The following is a 9364-nucleotide window of genomic DNA, read 5'->3' as shown; positions in this document are numbered from 1 at the left end:
TACCTTTGTTAACTCGTTTCTTTTTAAAATATTTATCGAAACTCTTACTATCTGTTTTTATATTTCTGGCTAGCTTTCTCTTGTATGCTAATTTTTCCTTCCTTATTAATCCTTTTGTCATCCTTTGCTGTTCTTTATATTGTGTCCAATCTTCTGGTCTTTCACCTACCTTTCACAATTATATACTTTTTCTTTAAGTTTGATACTATCTTTAATCTTTCTAGTTAACCACGGATGATGTATCCGACCCTTGGGATTTTTCTTACTCATTGGAATGTATCTATTCTGTGTATTCTGAAATATCTCTTTAAATTTCTGCCACTGCATCTCTATTGACCTATCCCTTAACCTAATTTGCCAATTCACTTTAGCCAGCTCTGTTTTCATGGCATCATAATTGCCCTTATTTAAATTTAAAAACATAGGCCAGAATTTCCCGTCGGCGATTTGGGGGTGGGGCCCGCTTGCCAACAGAAAATAATGCAGGATGACGTCGGTAGGAACCCCCAACGTCATTCCGGTCCCTTTAAATTTTCAGGAATGCGGGTGGATAGTGAAATCAGCTGTCCTCCCGCCGACCTGTCAATGGCCAATTGAGGCCATTGACAGGGTAATTAAAGTAATTAAAGGCCCTGCCCGTCCAACCTTAAGGCTGGCGGGCAGGCCAGGAGCCCCAGCGGGCTTTTGATAATACATGAAACCTCATCCACTGGCGTGATGAAGTTTCATGTTCCTTTTTAAAAACTTTAATAAATGTGATGTCATATTTATTAACATGTCCCATCTCATGTGACATTGTCACATGAGGGGGACATGTTAATAATATTTTTATTTTTCTATTTTTTAAGGCTTGTACGCTGTCACTAATCTCCCTGAGACAGCACTTAGTCTCAGGGAGCAGTGCGCTCTTTCATGCGCATGGGCCAAAGAGCGCACTTTGACAGTTGGGGAATCCCCCCCCACCCCTCACAGGAAGCGCATAGCACTTCCCGTCAGGCAGGCCGCTGGGCGGGCCTTAATTGGCACGCCCACTCAAAATGGCGGCGGGCCCCGTTTCGGCAGCGGGGGCCGTCTGTCCATCCGCCGCTGAGCCGGTGGGGCCTGCCCGCCTACCAAGGGCAAAATTCTACCCATAGTCCCTCCCTCAAACTGAATGTAAAATTCAATCATATTATGGTTGCTGCTACCTAGGGGTACCTTCACTATGAGGTCATTAATTAATGCCATCTTGTTGCACAATGCCAGGTCTAGTATAGCCTGCTCTCTGGTTGGCTCCAGAACATGATATTCTAAGAAACTATCCAGGAAGCATTCTACAAACTCCTCATCTAGGCTACCTTGGCCAATTTGAATTCTCCAGTCTATATCTAGATTAATATAGATTAATTTCTCCCATGATTATTGCAGTGCCTTTCTGACAAGCTCCCATTATTTCTTCCTTAAGCTTCATCCTACCAAGTGGTTACTATTTGGGGGCCTGTACACGACTCCCACAAGTGACTTTTTGCCTCTACCACTTCTCATCTCTACCCAAACCATTTCCACATCATGGTTTCCTGAGCTTAGGTTCTTCCTCTCTATTGTGTTAATGCCATCCATAACTAACAGAGCTACCCCTCCACCTATTCCTTGCTTTCTGTCCTTCCTAAATGTCCTATACCCTTTAATATTCAGGTCCCAATCCAAGTCATCCTGCAGCCATATCTCTGTAATGGCTATCAAATCGTACTTATTTATTTCCATGTGCACTCTCAGTTCATCTGTTTTGTTTTGAATGCTCTTAAAACTAAGAGCCCTTAGTTTTATCCTTTTATTCTTTTTATAACCTCTAGTCTCATCTGTTGATTTACTGTTAGATGTGCACTCTCTATCCCTTCCTGTCACGGTTTTTCATTTCCCGTAATAATACATTTCTCTTTTGCCTTGTCTCTACTCTTTGATTCACCACAGCTTCCCAAATTTGTATCCTTGCCCCCACTACTTAGTTTAAAATTCTCTCTTTGCCATTATCAGTGAAGCCAATATGGACAAACTGCCAATGGAGGTGTGACGAATGCTGATACCTAGCCCAAATAATGTTAGTGAGTTGAGGACAACTTTTAGGCTAGCCTTGGTCTCCTGGTTTTGGCATGTGACCTCTGCATGATATCTATTTCTGGACAGAAAATTGGTTTAAAAAATTTCCAACTTGTTCCAGCCACTGACTCAGATCATTCTCTTGTAGACTTCTTCCTCCCTTAATGTGGAGGCTGGGGGTTATTCAAGGTGGTTTTTAATTTGTTGGTTTTTCTTTTATGACATTGGGTGCTCTTCCATTACTAATTGTGCTTCGTGATATTATACTTGTTTTGAATGCCAAATATAAGGCCTTGATTCATGGAGGAAAGGTCATCAATGAGTTGTGCCATTTGTGCGTATCATCTCAACTGCATCACCAGCTAAATGCAAATGCTGTTGACATTTTCTAACTTTTAAAATGAGAAGGGGACTGTTTCAGTCTTTCGATAAATGAGGCGTTAAGGCAAAAACCACTGAAAATTGTAGTGGAGGGATCTGGTATCTAAAGAGTTAACATGGGACTGAATACAGTACTGCCCACATGGTGACGTAAGAAGGCATATGACCTGGAACTAAGGGCAGTCTAGAGATAGATAGCAACATGTAAGGACATAGTATGGAGTTCTCTTCATACCTTTACCCTCCACTGTCAATATGTACATAATTCAATACTGTTAATAAACATTTATTTCTAACTGCAACAAGACTGATTGATGGTGTCCAAGCAGAACACATCACGGGTAGTGAGAATAGAACAGATCATGTAGCAGTGGGGAATAAAAATCTACACCCTCTCTAAAAGGCTGAAGAACCCTCAAGAAAATGACACCAGCAATGGTTCTGCCCTGAAACAACCTCATTCAAGAAGCAAGATGCTGAGAAAACTCACTTGAAAAGCTCCAGAGACACAAGGGACAGGCAGTAGAAAAAGGGCAGAAGTTACGCCCAAGCAAAAGTGTCCACTGAATCCCTGTGGAAGATCAGCTTCAACAAAGCAGAGCCAGCAGCCAGCAGGGTGAGATAAAATCCTTTCAAAGTTCCAGGCAGGCCAGCCATGTGAACCATTAAAAAAATATCCAATGAGGCAGAAACTCCATTGTGCATTTCATCGCTAGCCTGAACTCTGACTTGGTGTCCTTGTCATGAAAGTATAATAATTCTCAATATTATTGTGATTTATTGTAAAAGTAGGTTAATAGTGGGGTTTGGATAGTTTTTTTGTGTGTGTCTGTGTGTGTGGGATTTAATTTAATTGGAGACAGCTGGTCTGGAGGCTTTGCCTTATCAAAAGGAAGCTAGGTTTGAAATTCTAACTACATAAACATGGCTGAAGTTTTAGAAGGTGAAGTGAGGAGAATTTGCATTTTTAGATAAATCAGAGTAGTTTGAATTTCAAAGAGATGGTAGGATGTTACACCTAGCCAGAGAAGCTAGGCCAAGCAGTGTGTTTATTTTCCCAAAGGTTACTGATAGTATTAGCACCATGAATAGATTTATATTACGAGAAAGATAAAGTTCCAAAGACATATAGGAACAATGGAATTTGCATTGAAAGGGAGAAACACGTATAAATGAGAAGAGGCTATGTGTTAGAGAGGGAAGGCATTGTAAGATCTACCTAAAGTGTGAAAAGCCTCCAGTAGTTGTGCATTAAGCTGCTGTCTGCAAGGTCTGAAGCTGGGAAAAGCCACTTTGAATTCTATTGTCCAGGGTATTGTGGCGATTTGTCTGGATCTGTTTAAAATCTATTTGTTTTTTTACTGTTGCCTTAATGGGGGTGTAACTGGAAGCCAGGTCAATTAGGGGTTTTAGGAGTTATTATAGTAGTAATTTGTAGACCTATGTAGGTGCTTGAAATCTTTTCTTTTGTTAATAAATGTTCAATTTAGTTTTGTAAAAAAATCTCGAAGCTTGGTAGACTTGTTACTAGTGAATTCAGGGCACCCCTCTTGAAATAAAATACAAATTGCAAAATTGTTGTGACCGTGTGATCAAGTTTCAAGTTGATCATGTGGCACCCCGAGTCCGGATCGTCACAAAAAAACCAAAAAAGAGATCAAACATGGAGGAATTTTAAAAATCACATCGGGTCCCTTGTGATTCTTTGGCCTCACAGTCAGCAAGAATTCTGCCCTCCCGACCCATCACAGCAGCACACCATCATGACTAAAATGTCCCTCAGCAGCAGACCAACTCAGTCACATTGAGGTTTCTTTTTCCCCAGCTGACTGCCACTGCCATTTTGAATTTCACACCGAAACTGCGAAATGGGCGAAATTCCCATTTTCATCAATGTCGGCAACACCATCTTGAAAACCTCTTCACTCTTAAAGGGACACCCACACATTAAAATACTTTAAAGATAGAACACAGTTGTTCACTACCACCATCATGGGCCTCACCTATGGCCCTGACGACACTCACAATTGAAGTTATTGGAGGAAAAGTTTTCTGAGATATAGAATTGCTGCAGGGTTAAATAAAGTTGGAGGCAGAACAAGTTAGTGCATTACTTTAGTCCATTGGTCCAGTTGCAGACTACATCATCACCAGGCAAGCAACAGATGAATTGTCTGCTCAATTTGACAATGTTTTAAAATCCTTCAACGTTTTCTTCAACCTGAGATCTAACAAGATTTTGGAACGTGACAAATTTAACATGAGAGCCCAGCAGCCCGGGGAGTCTGTCGATTCCTATATGAATGATCTTTACTGCAGGGAAAAAGGATGAGAATCCTTCAGACAGTGAACTGAAATCCGAACTCATCTGAAACAGAATCATGGTGGGTGTTGCGAATGATTCACTCTCCGACCTTCTCCAAGTCAAAGACCTTAATCTCGACAAGGCTGTCCAGCTAGTTAGACTGTCTGAGCTGCAGGACTGTTCTCAGAGGGGAAGGCACTTCATGGGGCAGAAGCCACACCTCGGTCCACCACATCAAGCCACACAAGCACATGGACCATCCGAGCCAGGCAAGCCATGCCCCAACCACCTAGCCAAATGACCGTGCCAGCACTACGGTGCAAAGTGCACTCACAGGAAGGACCAATGTCCTATGAGTGCTGCCAAATGCTTCCATAGCCACAGACAGGGACACTTCAGTCAGCTGTGTCAGTCGCAACCTTAGCGCTGCATAGACAACCCGAGAATCTTCCATGAAATCAAAGCCACCGACCCAGAAGACGCACAGTCTTTCTTCCTGTGTGACATCCAACAATGCGGTTCTTCCTTCTGGAATGCAGACATCTCAGTAAATGGTCATCTAACCAACAGTAAGTTAGATTCTGGTGCCAGAGTGACAATCCTATTTGATGAGGAACCGTGGCTCTAACACCGTTGGGTCCAAATGATGGACACCTCACTCTATGGCGCAGGGGGAGTGCAACTCCCAGTCATTGATATGATTCAGGAGCCACTGAGCTACGGCGACAAACAGATTATGGAGCTTATGTTCATTGTGCGGAGTCAGCCCTTTTCACTCCTTAGCAGAGATACCTGCGTAGCTCTTGATCTCCTTCAATCAGCAGAAGATGGGAAGACAACCATGGTCCTCACCAAGCCTGAAAGGCATCCTCCTGAAGGCCCAATGTTTAAATATTGACTTTTTTTGTAACCTCTCTTCTCTGATCATGAAACAGATCTATTCTTCTTCATTTCAGATCCCCGAACCTACACAATGGCCAGACCAACCCACCGCGCAGGAGGTTACCACAGCACTCCCAGTGGTGGTGAAGCCAGAGCTGGAATGAACTCCAGAGAAACCCCTGCCTCCACCAGCGACCATGGTGTAGGCGGTAAAGGTGCCGACCAACACAGCCCCAACCACTATCAACCAGCATGCTGAAACCACAGAATCAGCTGGAACAGGTAGTAGCCTCACGCAAACACAGCTACACAACTACAAGGTGAGCTACCTCCCTACGCTTCTTCCATCCACAGGACTGCTCTCCCACAGAAAGCTTCTAGACACCAAAAAAGAAGAAGGAAAGCCATCGATAACCTGATGAACACTGCTTTCATCCACCCAGGAGGAAATGATCACCACTCATTACAACAAATCACTGCTACATCAACCAGACCGACCAGCCCTGTTGCAGCATCCGTCAATGGAAGAAGTGTATGAAGCCATGCCTACATCCATATACAAACTTGAAACCACTGCCAAGATCAAGAACCACTAGAGCCTACCACTCTCCCGGCTGGATGGCAAACGAGGCATAGCAGGTGTATAAGACCTCTAGGCCGTCCAAATCTCCAATTTCAAAGACTTGAAGTAAGAGGAGTAAGAAGATTGTTAATGCATGCTGTTAATGTGATAATGTTAATCATGAAGTAGCTTAGAGTTAGAATAGTTTATAGTTGTAACACTAAAATGAAGTACACAAGACTTATAGTGATGTAAGACTTGAAGCAAACTGTAAGGAAACTAATGTCAGTCTATAACCAGTGGATAAAGGCTTGGGGTGGTGGTGTAGTAGAACGATCTGGTACCTAAAGTATTAACATGGGACTGAGTACAGTACCAACCACTCAGTGATGTAAGAAGGCACAAGACCTAGAACTAAGGGCAGCCTAGAGATAGGTAGCAACATGTAAGGCCCTAGTATGGAGTCCTCTTCATTCCTTTACCTGCTACTGTTACTGTACAAAGTTCAGTAATGTTAATAAAGACTTTTTAAAACTTCAACAAGACTGCTTCATGCTGCCCAAGCAATACGCATCACAGGTAGCAACAACAGAACAGATCAAACAGGACACATGGTTTTCTTTTTCAGAAATAATACTGTAGTGGATGAATTCCTGGAGTGTGTATGAGATGGTTTTTTTAGACCAGTACGGCAAGGAACTGACTAAGGAACAGGCTATCCGAGATTTGGTTTTGTGTAATGAGAAGGGGTTAATTAACTATCTTGTTGTGCAGGGTCCTTTAGGGAACAGTGGCCATAACATGATAGAATTCTTCCTTTGTTGGAAAGTGAAGTAGTCCAATCCGAAACTAGGGTCCTAAATCTAAACAAAGGAAACTGCGAAGGTATGAGGCGTGAGTTGGCTAAGATAGATTGGGGAACGTCGTTAAAAGGCATGACAGTGGATAGACAATGGCTAATATTTAAGGAACAAATGTATGCATTACAATAGTTATACATTCCTTTCTGGTGCAAAAACACAACAGGAAAAGCAGTCCAAACCTGGCTAAGAAAAGAAATTTAGGATAGTATTAGATCCAAAAAGGAGTCATATAAAGTTGCTAGAAAAAGTAGCAAGCCTGAGGATTGAAAGCAATTTGGAATTCAGCAAAGGAGGACCAAGAGATTGATTAAGAAGGGAAAAATAGAGTATGAGAGTAAACTTGCAAGGAATATAAAAGCAGATTGTAATAGCTTCTAAAAGTATGTAAAATGAAAAAGATTTGTGAAGACAAATATAGGTCCTTTCCTGTCCGAAATGGGAGAATTTGTAATAGAGAACAAGGAAATGGCAGAACAATTAAACAACTGCTTTAGTTCTGTCTTCACGGAGGAAGACACAAAAAACTTCCCAGAAATACTCAGGAACCAAGGGTCAAGTGAGAAGGAGGAATTAGTATTACGAAAAAAATTGTGCTGGAGAAATTAATGGGACTGAAAGCTGATAAATCCCCAAGGCCTGATAATCTATATCCCAGGGTACTAAAGGAGGTGGACTGGAAATAGTGGATACATTGGTTGTCTTCTTCCAAAGTTCTGTAGACTCTGGAATAGTCCTGGCAGATTGGAGGGTGGCAAATGTAACCCCACTATTTAAAAAAAGGAGGGTGGGAGAAAACAGGGAATTACAAACTGGTTAGCCTAACATCAATAGTAGGGAAAATGCTAGAGTCTATTATAAAGGACGTGATAACAGGGCACTTAGAAAATATCAACGGGATTAGACAAAGTCAACATGGACATATGAAAGGGAAATCCTGTTTGACAAGCCTACTAGAATGTTTTGAGGATGTAACTAGCAGAATAGATAAGGAGAACCAGTGGATGTGGTGTATTTGGATTTTCAGAAAGCTTTTGATAAAGTCCCACATTAGAGGTTAGTGTGCAACATTAAAGCACATGGGATTGGGGGTAATATATCGGCATGGATTGAGAATTGCTTAGCAGACAGGAAACAGAGAGTAGGAAGAAATGGGTCTTTTTCAGAATGGCAGGCAGTGACTAGTGCTTGGGCCCCAGCTATTCACAATATATATCAATAATTTGGATGAGGGAACCTAATGCAATATTTCCAAGTTTGCTAACAACACAAAACTTGGGAATGTGAGTGCTCAGGAGGATGTTAAGAGGCTTCAAGGCAATTTAGGCAAGTTAAGCGAGCGGGCAAATACATGGCAGTATAACATGGATTAGTGTGAAATTATCCACTTTGTTAGGAAAAACAGAATGGCAGAGTATTATTTAAATGGTGATAGATTGGAAAATGTTGATGTACAAAGGGACCTGGGTGTCCTTGTCCACCTGTAATGACTTGACCTACCGGACAGGTTTCTAGTTGAAACAGATAACTTTATTACAGAGAGCTCTTCAGAAGCTGCATTCTTGAACCAGGTCCACGACTAGAAAACCATGCCCCCTCAGTTTACCCACGCTTCAGGTTCATTCGTCGGAGCCTCCAAGATCAATCTCGTGACCCCTGAAAGGCATTAGGAAAAGCTATACCTTCAAGCACTACATTTTCTCCCCCTTTAGTTTTTTTTTAACATGTCCTATTTACAAAGTACATTTTAATCCACAACATATACATATATACAGGTCAGGTGATTAAAGATTAAGTCTCTGAGGTGGCATCCTTATTCAGTTAGAGAGATGTAGCTGTACTACTTGAGGTTCTCCTACTGGATTGACATGACCAGGAACTGTAGGTACGTCATTAGAAAGTGGCAGTTCAGGGTTAGGCATCTCTACAGAGACATTGGGTATGTCTACTCTAGGTCAACCTGTCACCTCAGGGACTAATGGTTCGACATTAATCATAGGCGGACTAGCTGGTTGTTGGAATATCTCTCTATTCCTAAGATGATCCACATGTTTTTGAACAATGCAGTCTCCCACTTCCACCTGGAAGGACAAGGGAACAGTTTCTGAGACGATTGTACCAGGAATCCAACAAGGTCCACTCCCAAAATTCCACATGAAAACTGTGGCTCCCACAGTAAACCTTTGAGCTTTGCCCTGCAGATCATGATTCAACTTTTGATTACTCTGATTCTTCTCTACCTTCCCTTCTAGGTTTGGAAACACCAGACTTAACCTTGTAAGTATCCAATGTTTCATC

The 9364-nt window shown here is 42.1% G+C and overlaps 1 long non-coding RNA gene across 1 annotated transcript; it reads left to right on the top strand.

Annotated features, from left to right (window-relative positions):
- The first annotated feature begins 2646 nt into the window (after positions 1 to 2646).
- Positions 2647 to 6749, top strand: LOC144679349 (uncharacterized). The gene is made up of 2 exons (XR_013576323.1): positions 2647 to 3073; positions 5719 to 6749. It is a non-coding gene; the product is annotated as an uncharacterized LOC144679349 (long non-coding RNA).
- Positions 6750 to 9364: the final 2615 nt, after the last annotated feature.

Source organism: Cetorhinus maximus, chromosome 4 (genome assembly GCF_964194155.1).
Source record: "Cetorhinus maximus chromosome 4, sCetMax3.hap1.1, whole genome shotgun sequence".
NCBI classification, from domain to species: domain Eukaryota; kingdom Metazoa; phylum Chordata; class Chondrichthyes; order Lamniformes; family Cetorhinidae; genus Cetorhinus; species Cetorhinus maximus.
This window is presented reverse-complemented; position numbering and strand designations above follow the sequence as displayed.